The 19,141-nt window shown below is 43.2% G+C and overlaps 1 protein-coding gene across 7 annotated transcripts in view; it reads left to right on the forward strand.

Annotated features, from left to right (window-relative positions):
- The first annotated feature begins 5,041 nt into the window (after positions 1–5,041).
- The window catches only part of AFF1 (ALF transcription elongation factor 1), a 218,731-nt gene continuing 204,631 nt past the window's right edge, over positions 5,042–19,141 (forward strand). For 4 of the 7 annotated variants that reach the window (XM_017860038.1, XM_017860045.1, XM_017860042.1 and 1 more), the window contains exon 1: positions 5,043–5,305. The gene's annotated coding sequence lies outside the window, so the exon portion shown is untranslated. Of the gene's footprint in view, positions 5,306–6,351; positions 6,542–6,831; positions 6,851–19,141 lie in introns of those variants that run through there. The other 3 variants (XM_017860043.1, XM_017860039.1, XM_017860040.1) reach the window with 3 other exon arrangements.

Here is a 19,141-nt window from a genome sequence, read left to right on the forward strand (position 1 = left end):
ACCCCACTGTCAGCTCCCTTGAGCCTGCTGATGTGAATTTCATGCTAACAGATATTAGTTGAAACACTTATATTGATCTAATTTTATGTATGTTAAGAACATGTCTTTCAGCCACGGAAGAGCTGAGTTCAAATTCTGCTTCTACTATTCAATTGGTTATATAATCATGATCAAGATGAAATATCTCTCTGAGGTTCTTTATTTATGAACGAGACAATACACTCACATTTTCAAGGAGATTAAACAAAGTTATATGTGTACAATGTCTGGGAAATTGTGGAAACTCAGTTAAATCCCTACATTTGTTTTGCGGGATGAAAAAATATTATTGTGCTCACATTGTGTTTTGTTCCAGCTGCACTGCAATTTTGCAAATTACTATTTTAAATGTGAACTCAGTTTACAACTACATGACTAAAAAGCATTCACAGTCCCCACTGGGATTGAGAAGTAGTGTGTAGCAATGAAGAAAAATTCACATACAATATGAACCTCGTATTTGTTAGAAAAAGTGATGTCAGGTCACTAGGAATCAAGTTTTCTGCAAAGTATTCATCACAAAATACAGACAGTTATTTTAATTATAATAATTGTGCACTTGGTTCTTCTTACAGCAGGTTCACATTTGCATATCTGCCTCCCCGATAGAGACAGATAACTAAGAATTTCTCTATCTGCCCACAATCTATACCTGGCTTTCTGTACATTTTCTTGCATAACCTTAGGGATTATAATTGTAGCCTATCTCCAATCCACTTTCATGTGGCAGTCTTGGTAATCTTTCTAAAACGCAGCATGATCAAATCAGTCTCCTACCCACTGCATTTAGGATGAAAGGAAAGTTCCATAGGTTGGCATGTAGGGCCCTTCACTATCAGTTTCTGGCTGACCTTTCCTGTCCTATTTCATATCACTGCCCTCCTCATAATCTTTGCCTTGAAATCCTGCTCCTCCTCTTGGTTTGTGTTCCTTTTTGGGAACTGGGCCTTCCTCTACTTCCCTTAACCTGGCTTAGACTAATCTTTCCTCCTTTTTCCTCCCTCCTCAGTGCCAGCATCTCCCTCTCCTCATCTACACCACTTTCCCCTGAGTGCGCATTGGCTGTTTAATTTTATATATATAATTTTTTTTTTTTTTGAGGCAGGGTCTCATTCTATCACCCAGGTTGGAGTACAGTGGCATGGCATGATCATACCTCAATGCATCCTCGATCTCCAGGGCTCAAGTTATCCCCCTACCTCAGCCCCTGAAGTAGCTGGGACCTCACCAAGTAGTTGTGCATGACCATGCCTAGCTAATGTTTTTGCTTTCTGCAGATACAGGATCTCACTATGTTGCCTAGGCTGGTCTTGAACTCCTGGGTTCAAGTGATCCTCCTGCCTCATCCTCCCAACGTGCTGGGATTATAGACATAATCTACCGTGCCTGGCCTTATTCTATCTTTAATCATAAGTATATGCTCAGGTTAAGATTTATTTATGCCGGGTGTGGTGGTTCACACCAGTAATCCCAGCACTTTGGGAGGCCAAGGCAGGCAGATAACCTGAGGTTGGGAGTTCGAGACCAGCCTGACCAACATGGAGAAATACCCGTCTCTACTAAAAATACAAAATTAGCTGGGCACGGGGGCGCATACCTATAATCCCAGCTACTTGGGAGGCTGAGGCAGGAGAATTGCTTGAATCCAGGAGGCGGAGGTTGTGGTGAGCTGAAATTGCGCCATTGCACTCCAGCCTGGGCAACAGGAATGAAACTTCACATCAAAAAAAAAAAAAAAAAGAAAAGAAAAGAAAAAGATTTATTTATATACTTTGGGGGAAGAAATTAATGCCCTTTGCGATATACATGCAGTCATTTGGAAGAACATAATTTAAACTGCTGGCTTAAAACGCTTGGATCTTGCACAACTGCAGAGTTTAGAAGTACTTCAGTTTGACCAAACAGATGTCCATGTTGTGAGACTGGGCACGTTCCTCACCTGCCTCTATCTTAATGTTGTTTTCCCTCCTCATGGGCTGTTTAGGTGCTCTGAGAATACATCCTGTGAGTGTCTATGAGTCCCAGGGGTTTTACTAATTTGTTATTAAATTTTAAGTAAAACCATGGCTGAAAATTGTCAGGTAATATCCTAGGAGCCCTTATACGAAGCAGCAGCTAAAAAGTCCCATCATCATATTCAAAAGGGAGATTTTTTTGGGGGGGTGTAGGGGGTTCTGTTAAAAAAAAAAAGCACCTATGTCAGAAACATGCTTCACCTTATTAGAAATATCATCTGAAATGTATGAGACTAGGTTGTCAAAATTAAGAAAGTGCTGGAATTTCACTGAGTGTGCTAAAAATGTAATTTAAGAATTCCTGTAAGGAAGATGATGGAGGAAAGTGTAGCTAACAAAGCTAAATATGTGCAACTCCATTACATAATTACTCTCCTTTTGTTTATGTCTGAAATTTAAAAGTAGATACAAAAAAATTTTAAAGTAGATATAGTGTAATCATTTTTTAAAATAGCCTTCTTATTGACTATTTATATAAAGTGACCCGCAGAAGAAAGACATTTTAAAAAATAATAACTCAAGGCCGGGCGCGGTGGCTCAAGCCTGTAATCCCAGCACTTTGGGAGGCCGAGACGGGCGGATCACGAGGTCAGGAGATCGAGACCATCCTGGCGAACACGGTGAAACCCCGTCTCTACTAAAAAATACAAAAAACTAGCCGGGCGATGTGGTGGGCGCCTGTAGTCCCAGCTACTCGGGAGGCTGAGGCAGGAGAATGGCGTGAACCCGGGAGGCGGAGCTTGCAGTGAGCTGAGATCTGGCCACTGCACTCCAGCCTGGGCTGCAGATCGAGCTCCGATCTTAAAAAAAAAAAAATAATAATAATAATAATAACTCACTGTCATGACTATCCTTTTTTATTCATTATGAGAAAATTAATTTGATTTAGTCTTTTTAAATAGCCAGTCACCATTCAGGAAATAAATCAATAGAAATGTGTATTGGAATTATTTATTCACTTGCTTGTTTCTGCTACCACACTGGAATGTCATGAAAATAGGAGCTCTGTCTTTGTCATCAATATGGCTTGTCACCTAGCACACTGCCTTAAGAATATTTATATAAATGGAATGAGNAGATCTGGCCACTGCACTCCAGCCTGGGCTGCAGAGCGAGACTCCGTCTCAAAAAAAAAAAAATAATAATAATAATAATAACTCACTGTCATGACTATCCTTTTTTATTCATTATGAGAAAATTAATTTGATTTAGTCTTTTAAATAGCCAGTCACCATTCAGGAAATAAATCAATAGAAATGTGTATTGGAATTATTTATTCACTTGCTTGTTTCTGCTACCACACTGGAATGTCATGAAAATAGGAGCTCTGTCTTTGTCATCAATATGGCTTGTCACCTAGCACACTGCCTTAAGAATATTTATATAAATGGAATGAGCTACTCTCTGAACCAAAGTTACATCATCTTCAACAAAATTTTTGCAAAATTACCTTCTTCAATTCCAAAGGCAGGAAAATAAAATTATCACACTTCCACTGTCAACATCATTTACTAAGTTGACCACAGTTTGAAGAGCCCTATAGGAGATACTATGGGATGATACAAAAAGAACACAAAAAAGGAAAACATTTTAGATAGAAGCGGTAAAAGTTTTCAGATTATATTACCATGCTAATATATGTTTCACAATGAAATGTATTCATTATATAGCAAAAACGTTAAAATATTTGTTATTGATTAGAATAGAGATCAGTCTCTGTTAGAAACCTTTAAAAGGTGCACAACACTTTGTAAGAGGTGACTACTGTCCCATCCTGCTCAGGGATGACCAAAACTTTCATCCTAGATAGATACACCACCAGGTTTCATCAGGGACACCTTAATTATTTTAGCTGTCTAGGTAAACCAATCTCCCGATAGGAGGATATGGAGTAGGGTGAAGAGTTATATTTTGGAAAACAATCCACGGAAAATTAAGTCAAGTAGCCAAAGGTTTAATTTGGAATTGCAAATATCCATCAATTAGGTTTTCAATTATGTGGACAATAAAAGAGTTGAGGCGCAGAGCAGCAGAGACAAAATTAAAAAGAGGAAAGAACAGAAGGCAGGGAGGGGCTTATTTGCATACATTATACCAATTTACATTACATATTATATTAAATTTAAGTAAGGTGCTTTTCTTCATCCAAATAATTTCACCCATTTTAAACTATAAAATATTGGAGGTGAAATCTCATCTAGGCCATTTGATGTAATCTTTCTGCGTCCCTTTCAGGAAGGAAGGTGCAACCACACAATGAAGACAGCCTGTTGCTTTCCTTGGTATGTTCACAACAGGAACAGGAATCGGGCAGCGACTTAACTAGACCTGAAGTTTCCCCTTCTTCCCAACGGTCTATTTGTCAAAGCCCCCTGAACCTATTAGAATTTTCTGAGGTTGGGCTGGTGGAGGGCAGAAACCCGGAGGCGACATTCAGGAGACCTGGTTTCCCATGCCACTTAGTAGCCTGTGACATTGAGCACAACACTTACTTTTCAGCGCTTCGGTTTCATTATTTGGGAAATGGGAACAATATATCTGTTTTATAAGATTGTTGTGAAGATAAAACAGGCCTGTGTGTGAAAGGCCTTTTCTAAATTGTAAAGCGCTCCCCAGATGTTAGTTATTATCTCCTTTAAAGGGCACAGAATCTGTTTCAATAGTACAGGAGGCTGCAAAAAGGCTTCTTGACACTTTTTGCTCAGCACTTGACCCTGAGCTTAATCTCGCCGTAAAGTGAAAGGGTTCTTGCGCCCCTACAGCAACCCGGGGCAGGATCACCCTCGCGACCGGGGCGGTCACTGCCGTATTCCGTCCTGAGCTGCCGCTCCCCCACGATCCTCCCACCAATCCCGGGAGGGCCGCGACGTCCCTGGCCGCTTGGGTGGCGCCAGCTAGAGGGCTCGGGCCGGGGCGGAACCCGGTACCGCGGCTCGGGAGAAGGTGGGGCGTGAGGGGCGGGGCCTCGCGCGGAGGGCGTGGCCTCGGGGCGTCCCGGGCGGCCGGCGCACGGAGCTTCCCAGCCAGCTAGCGAGCGACGGGCGCGCGCAGCCCCTGCGCACTCGGCCGCCGCCTGCGCGCGTTGCGGCCGCAGCTGCACCCTTTCCTCCGCGGTTCCGCAGCCGATCCCCGGCAGGACGCGCTCCTTTGCGTTGTCTGCACTCGCGCCCCTTCCCACCGCAACAGGTCAGGGGAGGGCGGAGGTGACGAGGGCGCCCGACCCGGGACTAGAGGACGGAAGGGTCTGGAAGGTGAGCGCAGCCCTGCGCCCCCCAGGGCTGGGAGTCTGTCTGCCTGGCCCCCGACGCCGCCGCCGCGGACTTCTCGGAAGCCTAGGCTCTCCCCGCCTCTCTGCCGGCTTCCCAGCAAGCTGACTCAAGTCGCTGGCTTTCCCACTTTTCCGGTGGGAGCCTTCGGGGAGAACGGGCGAGGGCGCAGAGCTCTCACTGCCCTACTTGCGATCCCGCGGCAGGTAGCGCGTAGAAAAACGGGACGGGGACACGGGCAGATACTCATGCGCCTTCCTCACCCCCAGCCCCCAAATCGGACGTTTGCCTGTGCACCCCGCGTTTTGTGGAGAGCTGTCCTGTTGTTGGGAACTGCTCCCTGAGTTGCGTAATGAGTCCCAGAAGTTTCTCGGGGGGAGGGGCGGGGAAAAGCGGGATTCTTCTCTCCTGCACCCCGGGACCCTCCCCTGTGCCTGTTCTGGAGAGAGATGAGGGCTTCCCTTCGCATCTCACTGAGAGCAGGAGGGAGGCGTGTGTCGGTGGTCCGTAGTCTCTGGGGAGGAGTTGGAGCCACATTCTGAGACTTACTTCTGGGACAGAGGGAGAGGCGTCTTCAGAGTGTGGGACTGGTTAATTTCTCCTGATAATGCTTTTTTCCCTCGGGTGTCCCATCCTCTGTGACCGTCGCACCCCTACTCTCCGACGGTGCGAGCGCCGGAGCCGGGGATTGAGAGGGGAGAGAAGGTGGAGAGTGTGAATCACACGTTACCTTAGTGTGATGGTAGTTACATTAATGGAGCTGCGACGGGCCTGAGGGCGGTTCGATACCGTCCTGATAGTTTTCTCTTCCCGGAGCTTCTCCACCACCAGCACCCGCATATTGTTATGCAAATCATCCCGGGAAGGCACTTGGCTTTGGAGGTGGAGATGTGTCTGAATATCCTGTGAACCAGTCTCTGTTGGGAGGGGGAAGGCCTTGCAGCCAAGTGATTTGTTTTATTTAAGGGCGGAGCGGAGATAATTTTAACCCCCCCTTCGTGCACGTTGTGGGGTGTGACTTACGGGGAAACCAGACTGATTAAAAACCTTCAGTGCAAACCTGTAAATTAAGGCGAAGACCCAGTGTTCCCTGGGACAGTTGCAAAGTGAGAAGAGCTCAGAAACTGAGGCACAGAAACATTAGGTAGGAGTCTGAGAGGCGTGGAGAATTTGGCTTGTGCAAGATTATTTCAGAGCAAGGTCCTGCGGTGTGTGTAGAAGGTAGGTGGCCGTGGGATACTTCTCTCAGACCTGAGTAGTGTCGGCCTCTGGGTGGGGATAAAAGTCACGAAAAAGACCTTTGGACCCAAGAGTCTAGGTTTATTTCTCTGGGACTGAAGAATACCTAGGCATGGCCCTGTTTCAATGTTTACTTCCTCTGTCTAATGTATTTCCTTAGCTCGCCTTTCATCTTTAGTGGGAAGGATTCCTTGAGTGGATATTCTGGAAGTAGATTCACAGGAGAATGGAAAACTCTGGATGGTTTGCCTGCTTTAATTTCAAGGTGTTGTCTCTTGTGGATGTTGGAAGGTATTGTACTTGAATATTTGAAGATAAATATGCAGAAAACCAGTGGTGAGAACTAAAGGAAAACGATCCAAGGGGAGACGAGGAGAGAAAGCAAGAGAATACATAAGTAGTACGTAAAACTAGAGAAACTCATTTGAATTAAGCTATTTTTACGGAGAGAACTAAGGAAATAATTTGGGATAGATTTGGTCACTTTGAGACAAATAGAGATTGAAGAGTGGGACTTTTGGGGAAAATGAGTTTAGATATTGGAGAGTTTTCTTTTTTCAAATATAACTTACAAGGATGATGAGGCTGGAGATGTGGGACTTGCAGGTGTGCTGCTGTGAATTTTTTGCTTTTCACCTGCAAGAAAATGAACTGTTAAATATTAATCTGCCTTATTCATTCACTGTAACAATTGAATTTGTGTCTTTGGCTTTTGCTTAACTCTTCAACTTTGCAAAAATATAATTTTGAAGAATAACAGTGTGTTAAATTAGCATACAAAGATCATTTAGAGATTGAAAATTTATGACAGAAGTCCAGGCCATTTTAAACATTGCTTTCTCCTACATACATAACAGGCATGCATTTTTTGCCACCAGAATCACTAATCTACTATAGGGTAATAAGACCATGTCAAAACTAGCTGTCTCTTCTGTTTCCTCTCTGGTTTAACTGAATTTCGGAGAGCTGGTTGAGGTGAAAGTTACTTTTTTAATTGACTGAGATACTTGCTTAATTAGATTTTGGATTAAATTTGGAAGAGACTATTCAATTAAAATACATATATATGAGTTATGTCTTTATCAGACACCTCTACAAGTCACTTTATTTATTTATTTTTGAGACAGGTTCTTACTCTGTCACCTAGGCTGGAGTGCAGTGGCACAATCATAGCTCACTGCAACCTCCAACTCCTGGGCTCATGGGATCCTCCCTCCTCAGCCTCCCAAATAGCTGGGATTACAAGCATGTGTCACCATGCCCGGCTAATTTAAAAAATCTTTTGGTAGAGATGGATTGGGGTGGGGAGGAGGGTCTGCCTGCGTTACCCAGGTGGGTCTTGAACTCCTGGCTCAAGCAGTCCTTCCACTTTTGCCTCCCCAAGTGCTGAGATTACAGGTGGAAATCACCATGCCTGGCCTACAAGTCACTTTAGCCAGGTGATTGTTTAGTTGAAGTTTCATATTGCCTTGAAAGTTGAAAAGAGGGGTGAAAAAATTGAGCTTAGAAAGGGTAAGCTTGTTTTCAATATTTTTTTGAAAAGCTGATGGAGTTCTATGTTCAACTCTGTAATTTGTGGGCCCAAAGTTCCTTTATTTCAGGGCTCTAGACCATTAACTAATTTTGCGGGAGATTGAGAAAGTATGTTGGAGAGAGTGCAAATTAAGGAACCTCAATGGGGCCGGGCGCAGTGGCTCATGCCTGTAATCCCAGCATTTTGGGAGGCCAAGGCGGGTGGATCACTTGAGGTCAGGGGTTCGAGACCAGCCTGACCAACATGGTGAAACCCTATCTCTACTGAAAATACAAAAATTAGCCGGGCATGATGGTGTGCTCCTGTAATTCCACCTACTTGGGAGGCTAAGGCAGGAAAGTCGCTTGAACCCAGGAGGCGGAGGTTGCAGTGAGCCGAGATCATGCCACTGCACTCCAGTCTGGGCCACAGAGCAAGACTCCATCTCAAAAAAAAAAAAATAAATAAAGTAAAATAAAGGAAAAGGAAAAAAGGAACTGTATTTACCATAAGTATATAGAGTTTCATAAGTGATGTTTTCCTCATTAAATAATAAATTCAACAATAGTTTCTCTTCCCAAGTGATGTTGAATTGGCAGTTGCTTTCTAGTAGTCTCTTTTTTAAAATACACAGTAGAAGCTTATTTAATAGTGTTGATTTGGATCTTAGATTTTAAAATCGATTACATAAACTCTGTAATCCATTTATTAAAATTCTGCCACAGCATGAAAATAAATGTGAAATATGTGGCTGTTTGTAGGTACACATCCATTATTCCTGATTGTTTATATCTGGGCAACAGATTGTTATAGACTTGACACCATGAGACTCCCAAGGTCATCAGGGTTGCTAATAGGAGTTTCTGTTGTATGCCTTAGGACAGAACTTTAGTAGTATTCCCGAAGGGAAGAAAATCAGCTGATTTTCTTAAATTATCTGGCCCATTTTAAACATGACTAAGGATTTCTTGCTAGAGTGACTTTTTCCTATTAAAAGACTGAGATTATTGTGACAAATAGTGCCTGAAGGAATCAATTACGTCATTAATATAATGTCTCATATTCATTCCTAATACCGTGTAAGTATTGAGTAGCTTCTGTGAGCCAGACAGTATCCTAAGCGTTGGAGAAATTGTGATGGTAACATGATGAAGAAAGAAAATGGGCCTATGCAGATGGAACTTATATTGGCACTTCACTGTTTACCAACAGCTTTCACATGGCATAATCATTTAAGCCTAATTGTGACTCTGAAATTGGAATTCATTTTCCATTTTAAAATCAGGAAATTAGGCCGGGCGCGGTGGCTCAAGCCTGTAATCCCAGCACTTTGGGAGGCCGAGACGGGCGGATCATGAGGTCAGGAGATTGAGACCATCCTGGCTAATATGGTGACACCCCGTCTCTACTAAAAATACAAAAAACTAGCCGGGCGAGGTGGCGGGTGCCTGTAGTCCCAGCTACTTGGGAGGCTGAGGCAGGAGAATGGCGTAAACCCGGGAGGCGGAGCTTGCAGTGACCTGAGATCCGGCCACTGCACTCCAGCCTGGGTGACAGAGTGAGACTCCGTCCAAAAAAAAAAAAAAAAAAAAAAAAAAAAAAATCAGGAAATTGAGTTGAAGAAGTTAAGTGACTTGACTCTGTGACTCAAAGCCTGGTGCCCTTTCTACTATGGTACACGGTGTTGGCTATGTTGATGTGTGGTTTCCTGTTTTTCAAGAATTACAGCTTGACTCTAAAATATAAATAGTGTTTCTCCTTGGGTAAGTAATTCTTTCTGGTCATTATGGGAATAAAAACAAGTATTTTCATTTAGGATTTTGAACATTTGTGCCTCCAAAGGAAAAAATTATGCAAACCTATTTAACAGACACATGGTGCTTATTTGCACTAGATAAGAATCCTTACCTTTCTAAAAATTAAATACAGGGCCTTACAGACTGGCTGCCTTAGTGCTTGAAAACTGTTATTCACCTTGTGAAAGCTCAGTTTATAAATTTTTGAGAGCATATCCCTATGAAAATCAGGACATACTCATACCATTTCCTCCTCTCTTATAGATACAGTGAATATGTGCAGTCTGGCAGTAGTTCTCAGACCTATAATGTACTCCTGAAAGGCTTATGAAAACACAGATGTGCTCCTCTTACCCATCCCCCGAGTTTCTGATCCAGCAGGTCTAGGGTAATGCCCAAGAATTTGCATGTGTAACGTGTTCGCGGCCGATATTGATGCTGTTATTTCTGGAACAACACTTTGAGAACCACTGCGGTATAGCGGAGAGTTTAAAAAGGTTTCTGAGTCAGACAGCTTGGGTTTGAATCTTGGATATGCTATCTACTAAGCTGTCAGACCTTAGGCAAATTACTTTTTTCAAGAACTATGAAGGCTGACCGAGCAATGCTGCTTATGCCTGTAATTCTGGCACTTTGGGAGGCAGAGGCAAAAGGGTCATCTGAGCCCAGGAAATTTGAGACTAGCCTGGACAACAAAGTGAGACCCCCTTCTTTAAACAACAGCAACAACACCTGTGAAGTCTCAGATTTTACTCTTCTCTCAAGCTAACTAACCTGCCACAGTTTCATGGACCCCTGGGTTAGAGAGGAATGAATGACTTTATCACTCATCAAGATAGCTGCAGCCAGAATATCAACATTTTCTTACTCTGGTTTCCTAAGCCCCCATTTTCCAAAGGGTTATGGAAAGAGAGGAAGAGAGCCAAGTGACACATGCGAAAACAGTGGGTTGCATTAACAGGAAGGGAATCCTGAGTTTAGGGAATCCTAATCTTTTTTTGTGTGTGTGAGACAGTGTCTCACTCTGTTGCCCAGCCTGGAGTGCAGTGGTGCAGTCTCGTCTCACTGCAACCTTAGCCTCCCAGGTTTAAGCAGTTCTCCTGCCTCAGCCACTCGAATAGCTGGGATCACAGGCATGTGTCACCACGCCCACCTAATTTTTGTATTTTTAGTAGAGAGGGGGTTTCACCACGTTGGCCATACTAGTCTTGAACTCCTTACCTCAGGTGACCCACCTGCCTCAGCCTCCCAAAGTGCTGGGATTACAGATGTAAGCCGCTGCGCCTGGCCTCCCTAGTCTTTTATAATTGTCAGTAAGCATATTTGCTCTTCACAGGGAGATTTTATCTTGTTCTTGTTGTTTTTTTTTTTTTCCTAATCATTAGAACCCGTGAAGGGAGGGACTGGGTGGGCATGGTGGCTCATGCCTCTAATCCCAGCACTTTGGAAGGCTAAGGTGGGTGGTCAAGGCTAAGGTCTTGAGGTCAAGAGTTTGAGACCAGCTTAGCCAACATGGTGAAACCCTGTCTCTACTAAAAATACAAAAATTAGCCGGGTATCGTGGTGGACACCTGTAATCCCAGCTACTCTGGAGGCTGAGGGAGGAGAATTGTTTGAACCAGGCAGCAGAGGTTGCAGTGAGCAGAGATCGAGATTGTGCCACTGCACTCCAGCGTGGGTGACAGAACGTGACTCTGTTTCAAAACAAACAAAACCTGTGAAGGGAGAGTTTTATCTTGATTATACTGCATAGTAAACATGCTGCCCTTAGTGCTAGGACACTATCCCTACTTTCCAAGGCTATTCACCATACAAACATCTTTAAAGATAATTTGGAACAGCCGGGTGCAGTGGCTCATGCCTGTAATCGTAGCACTTTGGTAGGATGATGTGGGAGGATTGCATGAGCTCATGAGTTTGAGACTAGCCTGAGCAACATAGTGGGATCTCATCTCCACAAAAATTAAAAAAAAAAAAAAAAATAGCCAGATGGGCTGGCCACAGTGGCTCATGCCTATAAGCCCAGCACTTTGGGAGGCCAAAGTGGGTAGATCATTGAAGTCAGGATTGAGACCAGCCTGGCCAACATGGCGAAACCCTGTCTCTACTAAAAATACAAAAATTAGCCCAGCGTGGTAGCACATGCCTGTAATCCCTGCTACTCAGGAGGCTGAGGCAGGAGAATTGCTTGGGGGTGGAGGTTGCAGTGAGCCAAGATCATGCCATTGCACTCCAGCGTGGGCAACAGAGCAAGACTCTGTCTCATAAATAAATAAATAAATAAATAAATAAATAAATAAAATAAAAAATAGCTAGGCATGGTGTTGCATGCCTGTAGTCCCAGCTACTCAGGAGACTGAGGCAGGAGGATTGCTTGAGCCTTGACCTAGACTGTAGTGAGCTGAGATCCTTCCAGTGTACTCTAGCCTAGGCAACAGAACAAGACCCTGTCTCGAAAAAGATAATCTGAAACAAAACAAAGACAATTGATGCCTCTGCTTGTAAAAATATGCACAGATACCACAGACCCATGGAGAAATTGTCTCCCAACACCTTTCCAATCCTCCGTTGTTTTTTTTTTCCTTATAAAATGGAGCGAGCAGTATAGCAGTATCTCCTTTATTGACTACTTGAACAGATTAAAGGAACTAAGATCTGGCAAGTTCTTGGAGCAGAGCATAGTAAGTGCTACATAAATGTTTGCTATTATTATTCCTGAAGGAAGAGATTGTGTTCCAGTCTTTTTTTTTTTTTTTTTATGGTAAATATTGTCTCATAAGATGAAGTAATTGGTTTACTTTGAATAAATTGCAAACTTTGAGTTTGTTCCAAGAAACTTTTGTAAGGGTCCAAATTCTGAAATGAGGACAATGCCTTATATGATATTTTGCCAGCCCACAGGGAATGAGACAGAGACATTTTCTACCAATATCCATGTGCTTTTCTGTGTTTCCCAGCTTCTTTATGGTTACACAGAATCAGGTGACTCATCTGTCCAGATAAGCAATGAGTCACAGATAAGCAATAAACATTTATTTATTTATGTAGCATAAGTCAACTCCATATAGTAGTAAGTACTATGAAAACATAGAAGTGTAGCCAGCACTGCTATTTTTCTCCTCAGTAGCCATTCCTGTTCTTGTTGTCACTAAGAGAACTTTAATTGCTAAGGGACTACATTTGTCCAGTCTTAAGTAACAGATCATGTTTGTTCTCAGCCAGTGATGACAGTTTGTATCTTGATTTACCTGCTTCCTTTAAAGCTAGAAGAGCCCAGGTGACCTAGTTCTGGTTTTTTGTTAGTCAAGATTTTTGGGAAGGATTTTCCTTTTCTGACAAAAATAGACAAATATGTCAGGCAGAGCCGCACCTTCCTCTTCTCCTTCTCTTCATGCCTTGAATGTGAATGAGATATCTCATTTATAAGCTGTACCATGACAAGCATAAAGACAACATGCTAAATAGGCAGAGCAGAAAAAGTCAGAGTTCCTGATGCCCTCATTGCATAGCTAACAGGATGCCAAGTAGCCACCCTCTTCTAGACTTTCTATAGGAGAAACATAAACTTCTATTAATTTAAGCAGTTGTTACTTGCAGCTAAACACATCCCTAACCCATATAGTAAGCATAATGGAGTAGAGAGTACTCTACTCCATTATGGCTGGAGAGAGTCCTTGAGGGACAGCATTGTTACATTAGCTTTGAGAGTCAGTGAAGGCCTCTCTGAGAATGTGTCATTGAGCTGAGTGCCTAATGATCAGAGGGAGCCAACAACATGTGGGATGTGTACTTGAGTGTAGGGTAGCTCCAGAACCCCACTGAACAAAACTTCAAAGGGAAGAAGAGATAGTTGGGGAAATTGTATTCCTTTATGGATTTCTGAGCTTGTGAGGTCCATATGTATTGAGAGCCTAGAGGAACTGTAGATGATCAGATCAGTTTGGGGTCCTGGGAGATTATGATCTCTCCCAGGGGGTAGATCTCTTTACTTGGAGTAGAGTTCTAGAGAATCAGACTAAAACAGAATGTATGACCCATGACTTATCCCTGACACATTGCCTATTACCAAGAGACTGTTATTCCTGGGTAAAGGAGAAGTATAGATGATGAGGAACTAAACAGCTTACAGGCCTCTGGTCTCTGGACAGAGTAATTTTTCTCATATTCTCCTTTGGAAGTTAGATTGTGGTCCTGGGACTGGGGAACTACTTGCTCTGTTTGTCCAGTTGAAAGGTTCCCAGGCTGGGCACAGTTGCTCACACCTGTAATACCAGCATTTTCGGGACCAGCCTGGACAACATGGCAAACTCCTGTCTCTACAAAAATACAAAAATTAGCCAGGTACGGTGGCTCATGCCTGTAATCCCAGCACTCTGGGAGGGCAGATCACCTGAGGTTGGGAGTTTGAGACCAGCCTGACCAACATGGAGAAACCCTGTCTCTACTAAAAATACAAAAAAATCAGCTGGGCATGATGGTGCATGCCTGTAATCCCAGGTAGTCGAGAGGCTAAGGCAGGAGAATCGCTTGAACCCCGAAGCAGAGGTTGTAGTGAACCAAGATCGTGCCATTGCACTCCAGCCTGGGCAACAAGAGTGAAACTCTGCCTCAAAAACAAAACAAAACAAAACAAAAAAATTAGCCGGGCATGGTGGCACACATCTGTAGTCCCAGTTACTCTGAAGGCTGAGGTGGAAGGTTTGCTTGAGTTCAGAAGGTGGAGGTTGTAGTGAGCCATGACTGTGCCACTGCACTCCAGCCTGGGCGACAGAGCAAGACTCAGTTAAAAAAAAAAAAAAGAAAATAAAGCTTCCCTAGTGTATGGAGTTGCCGCAGCACATGGTTTGGCCAGCCAAAAAAATAACTAGAACAACTACTACCATTTATTGAATGTTTACCATGAGCCAGTCATTGTGCTAAGACTTTTACAAATATTATTTTATGTCACCCGACAACAATCCCATGAAGTCCTGTATTACTGATAAAAAAGCTGAGGCCTTAGAGAAGAAGAATAATTCTCTGGAGGTTTTTTTTTTTTTTTGACAGAGTCTCGCTCTGTCACCCAGAATGGAGTGCAGTGGACTCCGCTCACTGCAAGCTGCATCTCATGGATTCATGCCATTCTCCTGTCTTACCCCCCAAGTAGCTGGAACTACAGGCGCCCAACGCCACACAGGGCTACATTTTTTTAATTTTTATTTTTAGTAGAGACAGGGTTTCACCGTGTTAACCAGGATGGTCTCAATCTCTTGACCTCGTGATTTGCCCGCCTTGGTCTCCCAAAGAGCTGGGATTACAGGCGTGAGCCACTGCATCCGGCCTGGAGGTCTTATAGCTGGTTGCAAAGCGGATCTTCTACCAGCATGTCATAAAGACTCTTGAGAGTAGATTCCCCAGAGTGTACTAGGTTTGGAGGCACTTAATGACCTAAGTGAACAGAATATTTCAAAACATCTTGAGTCACTTTTTATATTCATCTTCTCTCTTTTTTTCTCTCTCTATATGTATGTGGTGTGAGTGTCCATAAAAGTTACATATATGTGTATATACTCACACATGTATGTGTATACACATTCTTGAATTGTGAATTGTTTATTTGGGGAAGAAAAGCAATTTGATACACATGACACTTTAATTTCTGAATAAATTTGGTAAGCAAGAGAAGGAGGACTATAGAAGGGTCACTTAGTAATGTACATTCCTGCCATGGAACATTCCAAAATGAAATAAAGTTTGCATCATTCACATAAAATTTAATGTGGATATAGCTGCTACGATGTGTCAGTGTGCTAGGTATTTTAGCTCGGTGATACGATATATGCTTCTCCGTTACTCTAGGTAGGAAGCGCTCCGTTTTACACGTAGGGGCGCAGAGGCTGATAGAGCTTAACTTGTCCAAGGCGATCATGCAGCTCACTTGAGCCTAGCGTCTTTCTGCTGTACAAGCACTACTCTGTTTTTAAATAGAGCCAAGTTAGTATCTTCCCTATTTTCTTTTCCTTTTTTTTTTTTTTTGAGGCAGGGCCTTGCTCTTTCACATAGGCTGAAGTGTAGTGGTGTGATCATAGCTCGCTGTAGCCTCCACCTCCAGGGTTCGAGCTACCCTCTCACCTTAGCCTTTTGAGTAGCTGGGACCACAGACATGTGCCACCTTGCCCAGCCTTTCCCAATTTTTTTTTTTTTTAATAAGACAGAGTCTTGCTCTGTTACCCAGGTTGCAGTGCAGTGGCACAGATCACGGTTCACTGCAGCCTCCTCCTTCCTGGGCTCAACCTGTCCTCCTGCCTCAGCCTCCTCAGTAGCTAGGACTACAGGCATGTGCCACCATGCCCAGCTAATTGTTTTATTTTTTGTAGAGACAAGATGTCAGTATGTTGCGAGGGCTGATCCTGAACTTAAGTAGTCCTCCTACCTCGGCCTCCCAAAGTGTTGGGATTACAGGCGTGAGCCACCATGCTTGGCCCTTGGAGGATTATATTGAAAGATTGATATCATAACAGAATAAAAGGTGAAGATGCCCTTTTACATCTCCTGCTCTGGCCTCTTCACCAAATCTCTTCCCTTTCCAGAAAACTACTATTAACAGTTTGGTATATGCTATTCCAAACTTTGTGTGTATGCATAAACTTAATAATAAAGCATTAAACAAACAAACAAAAAACTTGGCTCACATTGTACATTTTATTTAGATCTTGCTTAGATAAACCTATGTGGTTCTTTTTGATGTTTTAAGGCATCTCATTATGATGTATCATAATTAGCCATTTTTAAAATGATATGTATTAGGTTGTTACCAGTTTTCTTACTCTTACAAGCAATATTTTATTGCACATACCTCCTCGTACACATGTGACTGTATTTTAAGGAATGATTCCTTAAAGGAGAATTGCTAAATTGAAGCATACGCTAAATTCCTTTCTTAGTGGTGGTTTAGAATAATAATTTCCTGACTATAGTAGGCCACCATTTGAACCTAACATAACCTAATATTCATAACGTATTGTAGTGTGTATCTGGGCTCTTCATACAGCTGTGGAAATCACACATCACCCTCAACAGCCTTGCTTAGGCTGACTTTGATCCTTGTTGTGAGACACAACTGAGGTATCAGTCAGTAATCTCATGATGCAGTCTTCCTGCCCCTCTCTCCCTCTGTGGGGAAAGATCAAGCCTCTCACGAAGTTAAGGGTTTTAGTTGCACAGATAGGTCCCTGGCTGTGTCCAGGGGCTCGATTCCTCAGAAGCTATGGTCTCTCTCACTTTGAACCCCATTCACCTACCCAAGAATCTGTAGTGCTCCTGAGCGGTGAGACCTAGGGCATTGCTCACTCCTTCCGTCTTCTACTTATCAGTCTCGAGGACCCTTTTTCATTACAGATCTCCATGGCTTGCCCCTCACTTTAAGTCTTTGCTCAAATGTTGTGTTCTCTGACCACCCTACATAAAACTGCAGTACCCTACCTTGATTCCTCTCTGCACTCTATACTCCCATTTTGCTTTTCTAACATCTATTTTACTGAATGTGTCTTTGCTTACCTTCTGTAGTATGTAAGCTCAGTGGTAGCAAGAGTCTTTTCTTCACTCTATTTATTTTTTTGTGTGTGTTTTGAGACAGGGCCTTGCTGTGTTACCCAGGCTGGAGGGCAGTGGTGCAATCTCAGCTCACTGCAACCTACATCACCCCCGCAGCTGCCCCCACCTGCATCCCTACTCAAGCAATCCTCCCACCTCAGCCTCCTGAGTAGAGTAGCTGGGACCACAGGCATGCACCACCACACCTGGCCATTTATTTTTATTTTTAGCAGAGACGGGGTCTTGTCATGTTGCCCAGGCTGGTCTTGAACTGAGCACAAGCATTCAGCCCACCCTGGTCTCCCAAAGTGCTGGGATTACAGGATTGAGCCACCACATCCGGCCCACTCTCTTTTTTCTTAGTACCTGGCTTAGAGCAGATACTCAGGATACATTTGTTGGTTCTGTCAGTCAGTGAACAAACAAGTGAACTCAGGACCCCTCTCAGATTGATAGCCACCCAACAGCCCAACCTGTCTCCTTTCCCACTGTTATCACTGTCCACCAAAGAGCCCTAGGGGTGGGTGCTATTGGGTTGAAAGCAGGTTGAGCATCTTCATTGGGAGGGTCATGTGAGGAACTGCCATCAGGGACTCTTCAGGTGCCTCCACAGAAGTGTTATGAAGAATAATGCCAACAGGAATGCAATAGTGTTTTATTGATCACTTACTGTGTGCCAGCCCTGCAAGTCAAGAGAGAGAAAGTGTGAGCAGCAAAGGCAGGGGTAGAGCGAGGGATGCAGAGAAAGAGAAAAAGGAGAAAGTGAGCGATAGTAAGTGGTGAGGAAAGGGGAGGGAGAAGAGTGGGGATTGAGTTGGAGAATTGAGAAAACTTGCCTAGGGGGCCACTATTGCTGGTCAGAGGAGTGACACGTTTGACCCTGAAAAGCAGATCTCTGCTAGTGTGAGTTAACTAGAATATTTGCAACATCCATGCTGCAGTCTTTTGAAAGAGGAGATAGAATGACAAATTATGTCTGCTAGTATGGAAACATTGTAGTTAGCAAGTCAGCAATTTAAATTGCATGGAGAGGGAGATAAAAGACCTTATCAGGGGTAAGAATAGAGCTATCAAGGACTATATTCAGTGTTTCAACCTCAGCCAAAATTGTAACAGCCTCTTAAACAGAGGTAAGTTAAAATGATTACAAATTTAATGTGTGTTTCCATTTGTATCAAATGGTTTGTCGAGTCTGTACTAAGATAATTTAGTAACATACCTTTGCCTTAAGGATGTTTGAAAAGTAAAACAAACTATTTAATGCAAGTTAGGATAAGTGTAGTCAATTTATAAATACTCACTAGAGAGGGAAAAGGAAACAGCTGTAGACAGTGTTAACCATAAGAAGAGGCTGTGTCCAGAGTTACACAAGATAGTAGCAAGACTATCTGCCCAGATTGGATACTAATTTTTCCCCAAAATTCAGTCTTGTTTTGAAAGAATGCTCAGTAGTTGTTTTATTTGGGTTTTGTTTTGTTTTGATTAAGTACCTTTAATGAGTGGAAGTAAAATCTTAAGATTGATTGTTACCAGGACCCACTTTTCTTGTTAAGTGTTGCATTCTCCTGTGAGAATGACCTGTTGATTTCCTTTCTCTTGCATACTTGACACTCTTAACTTTTCTTCCTTTTAATTCTAGTGAGGATGCTGACACAACCTGTGACCTTAGGCAAATTATTTAAAACTGAGTCTACTTTTTTT

This window comes from Rhinopithecus bieti, unplaced genomic scaffold (assembly GCF_001698545.2).
Source record: "Rhinopithecus bieti isolate Rb0 unplaced genomic scaffold, ASM169854v2 scaffold_52099, whole genome shotgun sequence".
Classification (NCBI taxonomy): domain Eukaryota; kingdom Metazoa; phylum Chordata; class Mammalia; order Primates; family Cercopithecidae; genus Rhinopithecus; species Rhinopithecus bieti.